This window comes from Bidens hawaiensis, unplaced genomic scaffold, assembly GCF_021521415.1.
Source record: "Bidens hawaiensis isolate Kalapana, Puna unplaced genomic scaffold, B.hawaiensis_p1.1 tig00000978_1, whole genome shotgun sequence".
In the NCBI taxonomy this organism is placed as follows: Eukaryota; Viridiplantae; Streptophyta; class Magnoliopsida; order Asterales; family Asteraceae; genus Bidens; species Bidens hawaiensis.
Window position 1 is genome coordinate 3,352,472 of NW_027491058.1, and position 22,261 is coordinate 3,374,732.

The window sequence follows — 22,261 nt, forward strand, 5'->3', positions numbered from 1 at the left end:
AACCGAAATGAGAAAACGGGATGTTTCATCATGGTATCGGTAGCACCACAATCGAAAATCGATGATTGATTAAGATCTTGATATGTTTTAGCCATATATGCTTGCCCAATGGGTTCAACGATGCTTTTGTTTGTTCTGATTTCCCCCTCAAATATTATGTGTTTAGCTTTTGACAAGCAATATCTTAACTTTTATTTAACAAAAAAGGATTGTTTTTTAAATCTTTAAACAAGTGTTGACCAGTTTCATTTTTAACAGATTCTTGAGGTGGTTGTTTAAATATTTCTAATAATATAGGGTTAAAGAAATTAAGATTGAAAGCAGAGGGATCTGAGGATATTTCCCCAGTCTCGTTACCTCCGCCGTTGATATGAATATCACGATTAGAACTTCCGGTGTCGTTGTTATCACAATAAGAATATCACAATAAGAATATCCTGCTGATGCTACTATTTCAAAACCGCCAATCTTTTCTCCATTATTGTGTCGGTCGCCACCATTGTTGGTGACATCTGAGTAGCCCAAGGCGACAATCTTCAAACCGTTGGAAGTATGTTGTTCTTGGTTTTGGGGATTGAGACTGGTTTTGAGAAGGTTTACGATCTGAACTGATAGATCATTATTGGCCAAATTGTCGTGGTTAGCCATGGATTTCGAACTTGGTTATTTTGAAGGTTAAAAGGTAGGTGACGAGCATGAGAAATTAAAATGATCCTAGAATCATCACTGCTCTGATACCATGTTGAATTGTAATACAGAGAATTATGTAAGTAAATTGATATTTGATTAACTTCTTGATTAGTTTTACAAGGGACAAGTATAGGAAATAAATAGATGGTAAGGCCGAGGGGTAGTGGGGGTGATCACGTGGGCGTGGTCCAGGTGGCTTATCACGTGGCTCGCGAACACCACTACACCACACAAGTGAACCGGGGCGCGGACGAGGGAGGTGGCCAGGACCGCGGGGCGATCAACTAGCCGTTGGTTAGTTAAAGTTTATAAAAATAGTCTTTGGCTATTATTAAAAGTGATTTTTTTATTATTTTTTTAATTCAAACCCACAATAAATAACTACCCCATTTTATAAAAAAAAACACACAATTCTCACTACATTTCTCTCTAATAATTTAAAAATCTCTCAATAGCTCAAATTAAAAATCATGTCAGGCTCGGGTTACGGTAATATTGTAACACCCCGCAACCGCAGCGGAAACGTAAACGGGGTGCGACAGACTCGTCTGATATCAACCACATTGCTTATAAAGAAAACTGAATACATTAATATACTTCAAAATTACATTATCTCGTATTTCATTACCGTCTAGGTGATACACACATCATATAATACGATACATAATTCTATTTATTATAATGTATCATAACATCCTGCACGCAAATCTTACACACATCAAGCACTTAGCACGTAAGCAATCACTTCATCTTAGTTGTACCTGAAAAGCATGTGAGAAAACGGGTCAACTACGAATAGTTGGTGAGTTTCACAATTCGAGTAAACCATGATAAATCATTATCATAAAATAATATTATTATCGATGTAATTATGCTGAGCCCACAAGTGAAACCTCTGACTATCACACACAACCCCCGTGGCATATCCCCCGCCCACGGACCCGTGGCATATCCCCCGCCCACGGAACTGCCCCAAACCGCTATGTCTAACATTACATAGCAAAATATATATAACACCCAAAATAGACATGTGCAACTGGCTGGGAAACATCAGCAAATCCATGCCGGACCAGTTGGGTTTGTCAGACCAATAGTACTATCCACACTCTACCGGCTTTCAGTTAATCACTCGTGTTCCGGGGCCTTAGAATGTTAGCAACTCAGACAATTACCATCTTAGTACATTTCCGTACGATTCCCGTACAATAAAATATATATAAATCCACGCAAGCCCATGCGTTCAGTATGTATTTAAACATTTCAGTAATAACATGCTTCCGCCCCGAGAAACTATTTAAAAACAATTCAGAAAAAGGGGCTCGTGAAACTCACCTTAGCACATGCAAGCAGGTAACAACAATCATTATCAGTTAACACGTCCAATCTATAATATGATCCCTACGATCGTTACTATACACTCATTATTATTATAACTTTAACCAAGTTAACCGGTACATCTGGGGACACTGTTAACCCAGCACTGTACCCGTTCTGGGGGCAAGGTTAACCCAGAAACACTTCTCCGGACTCAGATTGTGATATAGTTTAGAGTTCCATGGTCACAATTACTATTAGTCGTTTTTCTAGTTTTGCGTGCCTAGCACGGTTATCCGTTTTTACGTTTCAAAAATGAGTCTGGTCACACACGACCCGAAAATAGTCGTTGACTGATCATTTAATTAAAGTGGTGAAATTAGAGCTCGGTTTAGACGTTCCGATTGGCCGCGGGACTCGTTTCCGTCTTTGGTGTACCGGAAACTGTTAAAATAGATTAAAATTACTCAAATCATCCGAATTATGTTCGGATGATTTATTTTTACTTGTTTAACTCAATTATATGAAAATAGTTCATTTTTAGGGTTTTTATACACCAGTCAGCTCGCTTAAGCGAACTTCACCGGTTTACGCGTTTTAACTTCAAAAGTTTGATAATTAGCACAAATAATTATCCGTTTAATCTCGGATCTTGAAATTTTGGACAAAAAACTTTTTAACAGTGGGGAATTTTATAAAAATATTTCCAGAATTAATTCTTATATTTAAAATTTAATTATCTATTTTTTAAACACCATTTAAACACTAAATATGTCGTAAATACCAAACGATCTTAGAAAAATCCCAAATTTCTCCTGGATGTCCCCTGCCATCCACATAGTCCCCTGTAATTTTTCCAGAACCAAAATCTTCTTTTACATGCCATTTTCACTAAAACCGAGCTAGAAAACCCTAGAACTCGTTTAACCGAAAAGCCTACTTAGACTTCTCCAACTGACCTCAAATTTTGTGTGTGACTTATACATGGTATAAAAAGCTTATCTGAAATTTTTCAGAATTTTTCATGATATTTAACTATTTTTCACCATTTTTGGCCAAAACCGAGCATTAAATTCACCAAATATTCATCCTTTGTCCAAAAATTACCAAAATTTAACAGAACTCATATTTTCATATATAGAACATCCTTGTAAAATTTTATGACCCAACCCTAAACACATCACAATCTGTCCAAAAACTCCAAAACCGAACATAACCGAATATACCTTTCGTTTTCCGCCACTACAAGCTACAAACTCGTCTTTCCGCCTTATCTACCACTAAACACAGAGCCTACAAACAACATACCACAATACCAAGCAAGTTACACTCGCGATCAAGCCATTTCTTTCATGGTTTCGGTTATGATTCCAAAAACAAAGATTTAACCGTAAAAATTCATTTTTGATTCGTTTAACTCCTTTCTTGGACCAAGATCCCTTGTATAACCCGTATACATCACTTGATCATGCAAGAATCAGTTTTCATCTTTGAAACCTCATTTTCTTGCAAACAAACTCAAGAAACGAAGATGAACACGTGAATAACTCGATCATTACCTTGTTTTTCTTGCTAGAACTCTCGGTTTTTGGATGAAATTATTGAGAGAATGAATGGATTGTTGAGATGTTTTGATGAAAAAAAGAAATAAGGGCTTGGGGTAACACCCCTAAGTCCGATCGGGATTTTGAGAGGGTGGGGTGGGACCCACCTTTTCATCTTAGGCCACATGTTTGGATTCTCGTAATCCGGATAATGTTTTGGATAATCTGGTTCAGTTCGTTTTTCGGTTAAATGTCTAATTCGGCTAAAAACGAGGCTAAAACGGTCGTTTTTCGGCTAAAAATGAAATTTATATAAAACCACTTTAAAAAACTTAAACCATGACTTCCATTAACTTAAATTACCATGTTATTAATAATTGCGCATCTTTTTCGGCTTGATCGATTGTCTCTTGCTCGGTTTGGTATTAAAGGTTTCGTTTAACTTACCGACGTACCATTAAATCGAAATTCTTTTTCTGTGCCGAACTTTACTTATCCCGAAGCATTAATGCTTCGTATAATCACTAAATATTATAGATATCGTCTATAATTGAACCCTCGATTCGTTCGGGTTTCAATAACTATCGATCGAATAATCGCATATTCAATACGATGAATTATATATTCACGTACAATCAATACAGTGAACCATGTATTCTCGTATAACTACTATGGTAATTCATGTACCCGACATTAAATATGACGTAACTATCGTCTACCGGTTAGGGTATAACGGGTTTCGTCGGAATCGTTACAAATATGAACATTAACGACTCTCAATTCCCGTGGGATTGAACTACATGGACGACGAATTGTTTCAAGAGTTCATGGATATGTCACAATCCGATTATTTGGTCCCGGAAACACAACCGGAGCCGGCACCGGAGAAGCCGGCAAAACGATCCCACAAAAAGAAGGGGAAGAAAACCGGAGAAACGGATGGTCCTTCGGCACCGGCTAAGCGGAAGTCTACTTCGTGGTCTAAAGAAGAGAAACTCGCGTTGGCAAAAGCTTGGATTGAAATATCCCAAGATCGGAACGCGGGTAAATTATTTCCCGAATTTTATTGTTTAATATATCTTTTAAGTTTTGTGTGTACTTATTACATTTTTTGTTATTTATTTCGTAGCCGACTTTCAAAGAGCTCGAGTTTTTTGGGCCAAGGTTCGGGAATGTTTTTATGATCAAGTGGGGAGTAGGGCTCATACCGATAATATGATATCGGGTCGGTGGACCGATACTCGTAAATATGTAGAATTGTTTACCAACATACATAACCGCAATGCTAACCGAATGCGGCCGAGTGGGTCCGATGATCTCGCGGTTTACCAATTCACTTGTGATGAATGGAAACAAGAGGTGTTGAGGAGGTACGGGGCGGTGAAGACATTTAACGAGGGCTACTTGTGGGAGGTGTTAAGAAAGTGCTCGAAATGGATTGAACTATGTGCGGAGGACGTCGCCGATGGGGCAAAACGTACAAAAACTAGTGCGTCTGGCACATACGTCTCTTCGAGCGGGTCGGAGAATCAAATTGACTTTGACCTAAACTTGTCCAAAGGTCATTTGAAGGACCAAGGTTGTAGCCGCCCTCCGGGTAGGGATTGCGGGAAAAACGGTTGTTGATGAGGACTATAAAAAAGAAATTAACGAATTGTCAAGTGGCCCATTCTCGATTGGTGAAGCTCGACATAAAAGAAACCATTTCAAGAGTTTGGATTTTCTAGCCAAAGACTGTAGCCACCTACCGTCATCCGACCAAGCGCTAATGGAGGAAGAAAAAGATCGTATTCGGAAGGAATTGGTGACACAAAAATAAAAACGCTATTTATATGTATTTATTATTTTCCTTTTTTATTTTTCTATTTATTTTCCTCTTTAATTTTGTTTTAATGAAGTATTTTAATTTATAATTGTGTGCATATCAAAAAAATAAAAATTAAATAAAAAATTTAATCAAGCCCCGGATCACCTGGACCACTACACCCTCTGGGGTCTGGTTGAGGGGCTTGATCCAGGGCCATGTCATCGCCTACGCGTCAGGTTTTGATTGGATTACTTGGGGCTCAATCAAGCCCCATTACCCTTAGCCTAATACAAGCTAACTTAAGAAAATAAAATCAAGAAATAAAGACTTGCAATTTTCTTCCAATATTGGCGATGACAACAACGGTCCTTGTATGAGAAAAAAGGATATGAGGCTAAGGGGTGTGGGGGGCTCTAATGGGGGCTCCAGTGGGGGCTCCAGCCAATAATATTATGACGTGTGGCAGAGAGAGAAACTGGATAAGGGGGGTGTTGGAGCCCCCGTTGGAGCCCCTGGCCCTGGTGTGGAGGGGCTCCAGCGGATTTTTTTTTAAGGTTTTTAAGGTTTTTTTTTTTTATTAATTCTGAGCTCAACGGCTCTTTTGGGCATCCACACCAGCTTTTTCTCTCTTCTCCCGCGACGACACTCACGCCTGCCTGGGGGCTCGCGCTCGCGCCCTGTTCGCGCCCCGGTTCGCGCCCCGGTGGTGTGGGGTTAGCGCTTGGGGACGCGAGCGGAGGGGCTCTCGCGCCCAGGTTAGCGCCCCACACCCCTCAGCCTGATGATTATGATCCTTGAAGAGATATTCTAGTAACACATACATCATATATGCCTTCGGCTCACTCTACTTTAAGCTAAGTTTATTGGTTTGACTTTTTTGAGATTAAAAAGGGAAAAAAACATTAAGTTCATTTATACATAACTATATTTTGATATAGGTTTATGTGGGTGTAAGGTACCAAACACACTATACAAATAATAAGTTGAAAGGTGAAACCCGCGGAAAAAGTATCATCCGTGAAGGGACACAAGCCCACTGCGGAGGAAATATTTGTAGCAATGAGAAATAATAAAGCACAACGGAAGTCTCACCACAGGCAGACACGTGGCAGGAAACCACTGCTCAAGTACTTGGCAGTTGTATGAACACACGATGGACCAATGGGAATGGGCCAGCGTAGTACTTGCACAGTAAAAAAGAATATTACACGTATGACTGTCCAACCAATAAGGAAAGAGTATCATGCTTAACCATGAGAACGAAAGCTTCCATTGAGTGGGACTGCTGGCCCAATCCTTCTCCCCCATTCGGCTATAAATACAAGATGAGGTCTAATGGTAAAGGGATTCCACACTCTCCGATTATCAATACATATTCCGATCACTTACCATACTAATTCTCACGCCGGAGGGTGTTTACGAGAAGACCCCTATTCCCTTTTAGTAACGAGCTCACGATGTTTAGTTTTGCAGGTGGATCATCTACTGGAACTCACTACTGTTTTAATCCTATCATCGGTAGATATTAAGCTGAACCTGTAAGAGTCGGTTTAAACACAAATCCATCCTTAGATGAGATATTAGTTTAACCATAATGGGTTAAACCTAGTGTTTCTTCAGTTTCATTCAAATTGGAACTGTGTATGATAACGTAAAACTCATCAAAGTTTTTTTAAGTTTTTTTTCTTTATATTTTTCCCTTTTCTCGTATTAAGGATTAAGTATGATTGTTGGGATCCTGAGCTAAAAACAACTTGAATGATTGTAACTCTCTACTATATTTTTAAAGTAAAATTTGATGAGTGTTTAACTTAAGGCTGTCCAAACTGTTCGCCACTCGTCATTCGTTCGCCACTCGTTTGAAAATTGCTCGTCACTTCGGCTCGGTTTGGAAATGAGTCGTTCGGCTTGGTCCGGTTTGAAACCAAACCAAGCACAAGCAAAGCCTCGCTCGGTTTGGCTCGGTTCATTTTTGCTTGAATTATTTTTTATTTATTATATGTGTGTGTGTGGAGTGAGGATCATAAGAGAACTTTTTAAAATTAAGAACTTTGAGAACCATTTTAGTCAACAAAAAAAAACTCCTTAAAAAATTCTAAAACGAAAATATTAAAAAAGTAATAAAAATCAAAAAATTTTATTTTTCATTCCAGTTTTATTAAAAAACCCCACTTATATACATATGTATATTTTTATTTAATATCGATTTACATAATGTACACATATGTAAATTATTATTTATAATTGTACATATGTGTATAAAGAATATCTTGTATAAAATTAAAAAATACGTATTATACATATATGTATAATTTTATGGCAACGGATACGGAAAACCGCAAAACTCAAAAATCCAAGATATGGGTACAAAAAAGGTATGCCAAGAAAAAAAATACAATTTAAATAAAATATACATCTCTACATCAAATTACAAAATGTTTTAAAAATAAAAAAATAAAATAAAAACAGTAAACAAACAAAATGCCAGGTGATATATATACTATATATATATAGAGAGAGAGAGAGATGGAGAAAATGCAATACGCTAATGCCTTATCCTACAAAACGTACGCGACATTTGGGAGCATCGATCTACCCCTTTGATTCAGTTGAGAAGATTCCGTATATTTTCAACGAGAAGGATACAAGTGTCTTTTTGATATGTAATCTAAATTTAGTAGTTTGCGTATAAACGGTTACGATCATGATATTTAGCTTAATCAAAATCAATTTCTTATTTACGAACAATTTTTGTACCGAAATCAAATCAACTGAGTTTACGAACCAGTTTTCAACCGATTTTTGATCTAGGGTTTTGAAATGGAAGACGATCGTGAATGTAAGTTTTTGCTCTGTTTAAACTAATCATTAGTTGTATACTATGTTTTTAATTAGACAGTAATCTGCATGTTAGTGTTCTATGAGAATCACATGATAATTGATTAGTTTAGTTTGCGAGCGTGTTACGAGCGTGTGTTAACATGATTAATTTTTGGTGTTTATAGTATGAGCGTATCACGAGCGTGTTAACATCCGATATTTTTTTTTAATTTTTTATGAAACCCGGATGAAAAATAAAATTTTTTAGTTTTTTTTATTTTCGCATGTATAATTTTTTCTATTTTTCTTAAAAAGAATTTTGTTTTGTGTTCCAAAATGGTTCTCAAAATTCTCAATTTCAAAATGGTTCTCACTTGATCATAATCATATGTATGTGTGTGTGTGTGTGTATATACTAGCTTTTAGCCCGCGTGTTACGCAAGTTTATTTAGATTTTTTTATATTATTGTGAATATAAATTTTCGGTTATGTTGTGTTTAGGTTTCAACATAAACACAAACTTTGAGGTGTAGATTTTGTCTTAAATTTAAAGGTTACTTGAATCAATAAATTATGTTCATTATATTTATTTCTGTTGAATTTAATTTAATTTTCAATATGCAAGTTGTATTACACGGTTTGTATTAGACGACTTGTTTCAATTATTGTTAATTTATTTCAGTTGATTTTAATTTTCTTTTTTGTAATGAAAGTTTGCTTACATTTTGAACTTACATATTAGTCTCTTCGTTATTTCTCTAGCGTGTATTACAGGGGTTTGTACTGCCCCTGTTTCGATTGATTACAACTTATTTTTATCTCTTTATGAAAGTACACAAATGTACGTGTACTACACACGTATCCCACTCTTAAATACGCAATTCGTCTATGTTAATCTACATGTAATTAAATTATGGGTGGGTTAATTAAAATGCTGAAAATCTTAATAAAACATCATAATACCACACTAAATGTTATGGGTGGTTTAAAAGTCATACTTTGAAGTGTAAAATTTAATGTTGTAAACTTAAAATCAAGTACTTTCACAAGATTTGGGGTCGGACATCCTTGTCGCAGTCCAACACAATAAATATCTACCTAAAACAAAATCATTTGGTGAAAATAAACAATTGTTTTAGTATAGTTCCAAGTTGTAGATTGCAGTACGTAACTTTGTTCTATTTTGGATATAAAAAAGTTCCCAAAAATATACCTTTACGACTAAAATCAATACACCATATCATGTTTGTGGTAAATGAAAGTAAACATGAAAGTACCTCCGTCATATATGCGTAGGGTTAGCATAGCATACATGCATAGATACAATTATTATTTTTATGTTTCAAATCATGCGAAATTCTTAGCTTAATTAAGGCGTGGTCACATTTTTCTTGACTTGGGGATCCATCTCTTCACCCTTGATTCAAGGCTCACTATCTTTTACATCCCCACTTCTTTGCTGGTTTTTGACTAAAATAGACCCAGTGAGTACATAACTTTATGTATTTATTATTTAGACAGATACTCCAGTTTTATTTGAAGAGATACCAACCTTTCATTTGAAAAGATACTAACCTTTCGAAACGGTTTTTTGTAACATTCCGTTTTCTAGTTTCGGTTAATAAATAAAAGTATGAATTATTATGAGTCGTCCTAATGTTGAGTTGAATGGATATGAGTTATGGACTTTGGTTATGAATGAAAGAGGAAAAGACCATGGGCTTAAGCCCATGATCCATAATTATATAAGCATTAATTACCAAGAAATTCTCATTTACACACATTCCATACACCTCCCAAAACACACACTTAAGCCCTCTCTCTAGTTTATCTCTCTCTAGCCAAAATCACCAAGGAAAACCGATTCCGATACAAGGTAATGATAGTATGATGTTGTATGAACTTTAACCCGCTAGATTTAGTCACGAAACGACGAACCGACACCATTAAACCGTTAAAGTCACGAGATCCGGGTGGAATCGGGTATAAACCGAACCTAAGATGAGCTTAGGGGTCGCCCTAGCTCAGATCTGGATCGAACGGGGCGAAAAACGATGGAAAACGAGTGAGATCTCGTTTTTCCGGTGAAATCGCGGTTTTCCGGCAATGACGGTGCCGGAAAGGCGGCGCCGGAAAAGTATACTAGGTAAGGGAATGTCAGAGAATGTTTCTGACATTCTCTGACCTAACCATAGTTCGTTAACGGGGAAAGGACGAACTATCAAGTAATTCGTTAAGGAAAGATAATGAATTAGCTTCATTTGTTAAGGTCCAATTCGTTATGATAACCAGTTCGTTATAAGGTCTAATTCGTTATGAGGACTGGTTCGTTATAAGGTTTCAGTTCGCTAAGAAGTTCAATTTGTTAACCAGACCAAACAAATAAGGTCCAGTTCGTTATAAGTCTAATTCGTTATAAGGACCAATTCGCTATAAAGGCCAATTCGTTATGAAGTAACGAATTAGCCAATTCGTTATGGAGGACAGAAGTAACGAATGAACCCTAATTCGTTAAGAGCAATGTAACGAACTAGAAGTTTAACAAAATGACAGAATGGTCCCTGGACTTAGAAAAAGAATGATATAATTACAAAGAAGCCCTTGAACTTTTAAGTTAGTAAATTAATTAATGATTCGAAATTCTAATGGAAAATGTGTTAAGACAGTTAATAGAAATAAAATTTTTCCAAGCTGACCTGGCAGCTCGACCCCAGCCAGGGGCTCTGCCCCTTGGACCCTGCTAGGGGCTGCCGCCCCTAGACTCCGCTGCCAGGGGCGCTGCCCCCGAACCCCGTTCGTTGAGGGTTATAACTAGACTAGAAACGCGATATGAGTAGTAATAGTTAATTGATACGTGTAATTGTTATACAGTTAGTCGAGCACAACTAAGGAAAGAAATAACAATTAACGGTGAACGTAATCGAGTTCAGGTGAGTTTCTAGCCCCATTTTATTGTTATATTTTCGGGGCTGTGTGCATACTTGATGTGATAGTTAATACACTTACCTTAGGTATGCCTTGTATGATTTATGTATAATGATTGCTTGACGGCGCGTGAACGATTTTCGAATATTGCATGTACCGTTAGGTGGTAATTAAAGATATGATGTATGAATGATGTATGTATAAATATATATGATGTATGAATCAAGTATGCATGATATGTTAATGGTACGTGAACGCTCTTCGGAGATTGCACGTATTGTCAAGGAAAGTATGTAAGAACATGTATGGTACAGTTGTACGAAACAAAGGGACCAGACCCTAATAATATCCGTGAGGATAGGGACCAGACCCTAATAATATCTATGAGGATGGGGACCAGACCCTAATAATATATGTGATGGTAGGGACCATATTCTAATAATATCTATGATGTTGGGGACCAGACCCTTTATAATATCTGTGATGTTGGGGACCAGACCCTTAAAATTTCTGTGAGGTTATAGGGCGGAAGACTCTTTAAATATTATTAATAGATATGTATATAAAGTACGGTATGAATAAAGTACACAACTTCGGGCACGTGTACAAGTATGTGAACAGGTTGTATGTTGTATGATTAACTAGAACTCACTCAGCGTAGCTGACTTTTAGTATGCACGCATGTGAGTAGAATGAGACAGCTCGCCTGAGGAGAAGCACATGGCATGGAATTAAAGACACTAGCATCTCAATGAAGTGTTATGTTATGTTATTTTAAAAAGACAATGTTTTATGTTGAATGGTTGAATGCTCGTTAAGACAAGAATTAATGGTTATGTAATAAAATGGTTTGAATGTTTTAATATTCCGCGAATGTTTTTATTAATTCTGATATTTAGAATTGTGTGTATGAGTAAATCCAACGTCCAATGTAGGGCACTAGTAACGGGGCCTTACATTTTTGGCCATACAGTTTTGAATCATCTCTAAAAATGCTGGAGTACCATAAAACACAAACGTCCTTATAGCAGTCGTTTTAATTGTCGTTATATCTACTGGATCATCTGTTTTGACACTGCAAAACAGTTTTATTAAACAAAGTAATGAATGCAAAAATAACCAAGTTAACTATCTATAAAAACATAATGTAATTACATCAATGTTAGCACGTCAATTTGAAATCTATAGCCTCCTTTCACCATGTCTGCCAACCCTCCAGTTGATGTAACAACAAGCACCTAAAGTTAAAGATTCAATAATTCTTGTGTGTATTCTAGATGATGCAACACACCTAAAGTTGCAATATTACTACTATCCATTTAAAGTCGATATAAAACACTGAATTTCTAATGGAGGAGAATTAGATGAAAGAAATAATCATGTTTTAAAATACACTATCTTGATCAGAGGTTTGTTTATAAAAAAAGGTCATAAATCACATCCCATTTGAATACCTATTTTTGTGCTTATATTCGTGTGGTTGGTCATTATGTGAGCCACTTTTGTAAACCCTCGAATAATTTGTTTAATAAATCTTTTTAGTTTAAATTTATAATATAATGTCGCTTACCTCCCATTTGCAGACATTCAACTTCAATGCGCAGTAGTAGCCCAGATCTCAGCATTTGCAGTTAACTTGCTCATCTAGGATAAAACATCAGCCTAACAAACAAACAACAACTAACTTTCAAAGATCCAACTTTATATTTGGCTCTGACTTTTATTTGGCACTAATTCAAAAGATTCTCAAACTTTAAGAAAAAGTACAAACCACTAAAGTTACATCTAAACACTAAATATAAAAATGATACCTGTGATTTTAAAGGCAATGGGCTCGAAAACTGAGCGTTGTAGAAAAGTAGCTACATAAATTGCTTGTTCAAACTTGATTTTCATAACAACGTTTTGACGCATCTGTATAAGTGTACAACAAAAGCAAACATGCATTGTTATCAAGTGTTTAAATGATTAATTAAGTTAGAAAGAAGGTTAAATAGATGATGTATTGTCACACCACCTTACCAGTTTTGCAAAATTTGTTGTCCTAAGTGGCGCTGAATATCCATCTAAGACAACCAGCGAATACAGTTGATGATCTTTTGAGTAGGTTCCGCTCACTTGGATTTTAGCAGCTTTTATTAGTATACCACTAGATTGTAGTGTAAACATTGAACCATCTCCTTTTTCAACCACAAATTCGACAATCGCTTTCCCCGTGAGCCTAAAATATATAAATATTAAAAAAGAATAAAGATTAAAAAATGGAAAAATATTATTGAACGTTTGACGGGACCCGTTGATAGTCGGTTAAGCTTTATTATTATTAATGAATGCAAACTCCCGAAACCATCCAAACTGAAGCAATTCAGCTAGTTTGGCCGGTTAAAGATCCAAAGCATGCGGTTTTAACGGCTCGGTCTAGTTTTGAACTTCAAACCACTGGCACTCGGGTAAACCATACTGGCATATGTATTGTAATCATAAACTAATTTTATAATTATGCATACGAACTAATGATTTAGAAAATAAAAAATAGAAATCGGTCAAACTGTGAAAACCAATCCGTGAAACCGGTAAACTGGATGGTTCGGTTTGTGGTTTCCCAAAAAACCGGACCGTGACACCCCTAATTGTGTATAAAGATTTAAATTCTGAATTATAATAATATTGTTCTTGTATCATCTTATTGCGTTTAACTAATAAAAAACGATTAGAAAATAGTTTGTGGGTCAACCTAACCAAATCCATCCAATTCAACTTGTTAAAATTTCATGTCTAAACCCAAAAACCCATTTTGACCCGTTACCAAAACAGATAATGTCAAACTCTTTGCCAAAATTACTCTAAAATTGTAAGTATGATACAAATAATACACACTAAACAATGCAATACTAACCGACACAATCTCCTTACTAATTCAATGGCATTCAATAGGTGACGGCAAATGCCTTGGCGCCTATATGAATTATGGGTCCAATGAATGACATCTCTGCTAGTTGGGTTCCGTCTATCCTAAGAATATTATCAATTACAAGACTAAAAGTTTCAATAATAAACAGTGTCGAGTATTCACACGCACAGAAAGCAGGCTACCTGATGGATGCAACACAAATCATTTCATCACCCTTGTCCAAAATGGCTGTGAAGAAGCCACTATAGTTCAACAGGCTAAAGTTTATTCTAGAAGATAAATATTACAATATATCAGCTAAGATCAAGAGTGTTTGTTACAAGTAACATAAATATACAAATTCGATACAAAATATCAAGACAAAAAAAAGCCTGGTTCATACTTGCAACAACTTGACAATAAAAAGCATGGTTCATACTTGCAACAACTTGAGGTTTATGAAACCTTACAAAATATAAATATATATTATCATAATCATTATAAGCATAATGATTAATTTAAATGTAACATTTGATATTCACCTGTTCACTAAGAAACTAACTCTCCACATAATTAGCTAAATGCACATCATTATTCACATTGGCTATCTGTTTTCTTTCCAAATATGCATATCAAAAATATGATTCAAGTTTTACTTGTGCTAATTGAAAATATCTGTGTACTCAGAACTTATGTGCACCTCATGGAGGTTAAAAAGCTTCTCATTTGTCAACTTCTCCCAATGGCAATGCAAGCTCCATTTCTAGAAGTAGTTAAAAACAACTATAACTTTTAAATTATTATCAATCCAATCATTACACACAAATAGAACATACGTTATACAAAACTTACCATACAAATTTTCAACCAAATTTTGATTTTTGAATGTGGTGCAAAGTTGCCAACCTGCAATTTCATGGTGCAAAAGACGACGTGCGAACTTCAAAACCTGCAATTTCGATGTTGAAGGTGAAGCGAAAAGATAAATCAACAAAATAGTAACATATGTATACCTAAACATCCTAATCAATTTCAAATCTTGTAAACAAAAACCCTTAATTTCCTGCAATCGCTAGTGAAAACAGCGAGACCTCTGGCTCTGAATTCTTCTGCGTCTATCAAATCGCTCCGTATACAAACCACCACCATAAATATATCTGGTTGGAGTCGAATGGACCTAGATTTTGATCGGAGAAGAAAGAGGCGACGATGTTTAAGGTCTGAAGAGGCTGAGTCACCCGATTTACCTGCGGCCAGATGATAGCGGAGGTGCGGTGGGTAGTGATACACAGAGATAAAGAGAAGGAAAGAAGAGGGTTACGCAAACCCTATAAATTGTTGAGGATGATATCCAGGTATGGTAGGCGACGTTGTATCATAATTGGTTAGGGTTTCAGGATTGAAGGAAGGAGATGACAGAGCACGGATGGTTTGTAGGTTTGGTCCCCATAGATGTTATGACCCGTGTAGGGCTTAAATGGGTTAAATCGGGCTATATAGCGATTTGATAGGAGCAACGTGAGAGCGACATTTAGGATTTTTAATATAAATGTGGACAAATATTGATTAGTGGTTAATTCTCACATGTTTTTTCCCTCAAAAACTAATACCGTAATATATCAATAATTATTCACTTTCCTTTTACATTCATTTATATTATATTTATAGCAAGATTAAATTATTCTCTTTCCTTTAAACTCTATTATATTTATTTTTATAAAAATAAATATTTATATATTATATTACTATATATATATATATGTTGTTAGAATATATATATATAATTCACAGAATACTTGGTAAAATTCAAAAATCAACAACAAGACATGTTTGTTAAATATTGAACATAATATAATTTTAAATGTTATCATTAACATATTATACTCTGTATATTGTTAAAGATTTGAAAAAAACTCTAATAAGCGTCCGTTTTATGAAGAAATTTTTTTAACCATTAAATTATATATATATATGCTTAAAAGTTGACCCATTTATCTATTGATTTATTTTTTATACATTGTCATATAAATTTACAAATTATATATATATATATATATAGAAAATAGTTCAAATAAAAAGAAGTTGTTTCCTAGGAATGGTAAGAACCAATAGAATTTTGACATTTGGCATTAAAATCTATGGTAAAAGAATAATTCTAGGAAACTATGTCGGTTATAATGGTGAAAGAGTAATTCTAGGAAACTATGACGGTTTTTGGTAATTTTTAATCTCAACCATTGATTGATATGATCCAATGGCTATGATTTATTCTTAATCTTCCTAGTAAACTATTTATTTTTAGGATAACCCTCCCATATATATATATATATATATATGACTTAAATATATCAATTTATTTAGTAAGCTATATATATGTGTGTGTGTGTGTGTGTGTTAAATTGTAAGGGCAGTATAGAGTAAAGTTACAATACAAAGGAAGAAAAAAAATGAGAGTGTGAGAAGGAATTGTGCCCACACAAAAAACCCTTCAAAATAATAAAAAAAAAACTTAAGTCAAGATATAAATAAAAAAAGAAAAAATAAAAAAACCAAAATGTTCCTCCGTCATTCTCGTTCAACAAAAACACATTGACAAAAAGACACAACGTCGAGAAAAAAAGACGCAATGTCAAAACTGAACAAACAACACAATGATAAATATAAAAAAGACACAATAGGTCGCACAATTTAACAAAATACCGAACAAAATATAACACAATATCAAGAAAAAAAGATACAATGTCAAGGGAAAAAATATAATCAATGACGAAAATAAACACAAAACACAGTGATAAATAAAAAAGACACATAGATGTTTTTTCCTCAACATTGTATCTTTTTCAAGTTTTTTTTTGAACGAGGAAGAGGTGGAAATATTTTTGTGTTTTTACATTTTTCATTTTCTTAATAAATTTTGAGTTATGATTTTTTATTAGTTTTTCATTATTATTTTTTTGAGGGTTTTTTTAGGTTTTTTTTTTTGCTAGAAATCCTTCTCGTCTTTCTAATATTTGTCCCCCTTTTAGAATTATTTGACCTGGATAGTATATACAAATCACTTTCAACTATAATAAAGTGTACCATATGTAGTTTCTTGGTTTTTTTAACAAGTATTGTTTCGGGTTTTTTATGGAACTTAAATTTGATTGTTATAGATCCAAAGTTGGTAAATAGATTGTTTTGTACCAATTAACTACATTTGACTCAAAATTTGTTACGAGTAAAAAATGGATAATCTGAATATTTTTAAAAGTTTGGTACATTTATAATCAAACTTGTTACGAGTTCAAAGTTTTGACTTAAAAATGTGAAACCAATGAAAGTTGGAATTTTATATGTGATTGGGTTTCGAATTTGTTGTAACAACTCGGACTTTTTGAAATATTTACTTTTATTAAAAACCCGACCTATTTCGATATTCGAAAAATTTATCAAAGAAAAAAATATCGCGTAATTCGAGATAATATTATTTTATTAATAATTGATATTATACTTAGTAAATATATATATAAAAAACAAATTGATTTATATTCAATTTTAACCCAATTTAAACTTTAACCTATTATTGTCTCCATCTCTAAACTCTAAGGATCAAAGTGCAAATATATAAGATTTTGTCCCAGAAACCCTTTACCCAAACCTAAACCTGTTTACAAAACCCTGACCCGAGTCTAATCTTGAGCAATACGTTTGTTAAATTTGGAATTGATATATGGTTATTAATCCTCTTACCATAATCGACGAGCTAACACCTCTAATTGCGTTATGTCAATCAAACTTGATTCCGTTTTCCATATTAACCAAACCGACATCAACTCGTTCTTATTATACGTGATAACAAACATAATTATCTAATTAAATCTGCATATACAGTCCATACATCAGCGCCAACATAACCCCCTTAATTGATTTGATTATCTCGACCACGCTATACATGCTCTTGATCTACGACTGTCGTCCCCTATATTGATCTATTATCCATCGATTATTCATCCATAAAGGTAATTAATTATATTGTTTTGCTCGTCGTTCATTCCTTAACAATAACCCTAAACTTAATTGCTCGAATCATAAACAGATTTACCGATTGTAATTTTTAGGGTTTTTATGGTTTTAGGGATGATCTGTTGTTTGTATATAATATATCGTTCTTATCATATAACCATCTGATCAGGTAGCACATCTGGGTGTCTCCGTGTTTTCCTACAGCCGGACAATGGCGCGGGTTCGAGTCCCGACCATGGCGTTTTTTACTTTTTATTTTGGTTTTTAATTAAACAACTTTGTTTAAATGAATTATGATTAATATTAAAAGATAAATGAACAGTTATTTACTAAAACGACATCGTTAAATTGTCATTTTTCGGTCTTTTCATATAGCCATATATATATATATATATTATATATATATATATTAGTATTTAAAAATCGATAAAAAGTTTTTAATAAAGGTTTTAATATTTTAAAAAAGGGGGTTAATATAAGATACACATTTAATGTAATCTGGTTTAGTATTTTACAAATGGTCAAACTTTTATACATAAATATTATTACGCATTATCTATTATTTTCAATATTTATTTAAAAGAAATCGTTATAAATAATGAAATTACATGTAGATACATTAAATGTATTTTTAGTTTTAAACATTTAAAACAAATCTCTTCATATGCACTATAAAGTTTTATAAATATTCATTTAAATATTTATTTAAGTATTTTATATGATTAAATCATAATTATTACTATAGGCCCTTGATAATAAAATTGATATTAAATTAAAGTAATAAATAACTTTCGCAAGAATCCGTTAGATCATTAAATCCCGAACGTCTATCTAGTTTTAGATTCATTATTGAAGTCATAGTTATTTATTTCCGCAATTATTCCTTATTAGGATATCTCGTTGATATTTCCCGAAGAGTTCGATCTATCTTTATAGCTTAACGAATCCATATCTCTTGCTTATTGCTAAGGTGAGTACCACATTCCCCTACTTTACTTCTTTTTCCACGTTTTGGGGACATATGCGTAAATTATATTTCTCATATATACTTATACACAAAACTGCAACTATTGTCTTATGTGTTAACAACTTATAACTTACTTGTTTATGTGCTTATTTGCTTTGTATGCTTCCGCATTCGGAGAGGTCCAACATAATCTCAGTCTAGTATGATCATACGCCAGTCGTTAGCTTTGTGCTTCTGGACATCTCAGTTATACTTGCTCATTTGGTTAATTTGTTATTCTCATATGACGTGTTGCAGCTACGTATTTTATTATATATACTATATGTACAACTAAACTGGTGTGTTGCTCACTCAACATGTGTTGTTGACAAAACTTTATTTTATACGCATATGCAGGTTGGTGAAGACTTAGTGAAGACTTTAGTTAGAAGAATATTTTGAGCAAGAAGTATAAAATTTGTATTGTTGTATAGACTATGTACTTGTTTGTATTTTGATTTATTTGATAATTGAATTCAATTAATAGATATTGTCATTTAAATATTGTGCATGATAGTAACCTTGAGAGCTGTGACAATCATTTCGCGCCCCGGCATTTACGCCGTAGGTTGGGGTGTGACATTTGTTTTCAAGGGCACTTTTGGAAATAAACAAAAGATACGGGATTTGGAAAATTGAGTATTTTTCCTACGACTATTAAAATTTAAGAGAAAATGACGAACACTTCCGACATGCCACCTCCAGGCCTATCAATTAATACTTCTAACTTTTATCAAATTTGAAACATTTGTGTCACCATTGATTTTTCCTTGAATAATAATCAAAATGTTGTTTGTGAAGCATGTTATACAAAATTATGCTCAAGTGAAACAAAACATTCATAAAATTGAACGCGTTAACGTGCTATTTTTATGTTGTCATTATGGCAAAGTCGAGAAGCATCTCAAACTTATCAAAATCTTTTCCATTGTATAGCTCTAAAGTGTTATTGTATAAGAAGTATTTTCTAAAATTGGTTCATAAGCAAAATTCTTTCAATTATACATATATAATACTGAGAATGAAATACAAACATAGATGTAATACATTTTTCCATATTCATTATGTATTGTTTTATTTGTAACTTTATTAGTTAGATCATCTCGTGTGTTACACGGGCTCTAAAGCTAGTGTGTGTGTGTATATATATATAAAGTAATATTTAAAATTTTTGAAATTTCCCTCTTTTATGCTGACTTTAAAGTTAAATATTAAACTCTATCTGCCCGTTTTATATATGTTTTCATGTTTACTTTGAGTTTCAAACATTTTAGAGCTAGAATTTTAAACATTTTGGAGTTGAAAGTCTTGAATTAATGATATTTTTTTACTTCTAGAAATTTAAAATTAAAAACTTTGTACGAAACCAAGCAAAACTAAGCCAAACTAAGCCGCTCGGTTTCAAACCAAACCAAGTTTAAGCATAAAATTATCGCTCGTTTCATATAATTCAATCTGCTCGATTCGGATCGCTTTCAAACCAAACCAAATATGAGTAAACCTGCGGAGTTCGGGTCGGTTCGTGAACAACCCTAGTTTAACTTGGTCAATTACTAAACGTATTACTCATCATATATGGTTATTCTCCAAACCCCATTTAAATGTGGGCTTAACCATTTATTAATTAGTTAAATGACATAACTTGGGCTCTAAGTTTATATGGGCTCTTTGATGAACGTACCCATGTGGCCATTTATTGATATTAGGCTTTCATTTGATATCACATATGACATAACAATTACATAGAATCAAAACCACATACACATCGACTACTTTCTCTTTTTCATCAACCCGTGACATCCTAATGGAAACCAAGAAAGATCGATCAATAGCATCATCATCTTTCTCTTTATGTGTCTAAAGTCTATTCCATCAAATAAGTTCATTATCTTGATGTATTATTTATTGTTAATGATTGAATGAACATAAATAAGGTTTTTGATTTCAATCCATGTATAAAGTTCTGAGTTAGGTTCAAATGAAAAGTTTAATTTTCTTAAAAAGATTAAAAATGACATTTTGGTCAACTACTTTTATATAAGAAACTCACTTACATCTTCACCCTACTCCTATCCACCACCATTCCACCATCCATGGCTACCACTCCACTACCCACCACCATGTAAAAGGTCATCTGAATGTTTGCCTAAAAAATTTACCGGACTGGAAACAAGTTTCCGGAAAACGGTCACCGGAAAAAGTAGTCTGGAAAATGATTGCCGGAAAACGGCCGATGGAAAAATAGTGTCCGGAAAAACGGTTACCAGAAAACACAATAGAGAACACAATTGTATAACACAATTTGATAAAACATAATATTATAAAACACAATTTTTATAAAAAATTTCTAAAACACAATGAAGAAAAGACACTATGGACCATGATACCACAACACCTTTTTGTCTAGGGATTGCAATGAAACCTGAACCTAGAGGTGGACAATAAAACCGGTTCCTGGAACCGGTTCGGTGGAACCGAACCGGAACCGAACCGGTTCCTACCCGTTTTTCGTAGGAACCGGTTCGGTTCCGTTTCAACCCGACGATCCGGGACCGGTTTGACATTTTTGGAGGTGGACCGGGTAGGAACCGGAACCGGTTCCAGAACCGGTTCGACCGGACCGGTTCTAGCCGTTGGAGTAGTTCTAGCCGTTGGGAAACGGTTTTATGTCCGTTTTTTGACCGTTGGGGTCAAAAATGGCCGTTTTTTTGGCTCCCCAAACACCCCGCTACTAGTATAAATAGGTATTTGGTGTAATGGGTTTATCACAACACTCAAAACGCAAATCCGAACGCAAAAAAATACAAAAAAACACTATTACAACGTTCTGAGTTCTCTAATCTCTTGTTTTCTCTTCTTCTATATTCATATTTGTTGTTATGGCTGCCTCACAATCATCGGTTGGTCAAGGTTCCACCGCCGGACCAAGTTTCGTTCGTATTGTACCTCATAATCGTAATCAAGAGATTTGGTGCAATTGGGATTTGGTTGAATTGAGTGACCATTCATTGAAGGCTCGGTGCAAGTTTTGTGGGATTTATTTAAACCCACTTTCGAATTCAAATTTGAAGAAACACATCGAAAGACCGTATTGCAGGGCGTTGAAACAGAACGTCGAGTCGCAACAAACGCAAATGGATAGTGAAGGCGGAATATTTACATACCAAATTGATCGAGTTCAAGATCGTATGGCGAAGTTTGTGATTCAAGAAGCTTTGCCGTTTAGCCACAACTTTATATTTATAAGTTTAATGTTTTGT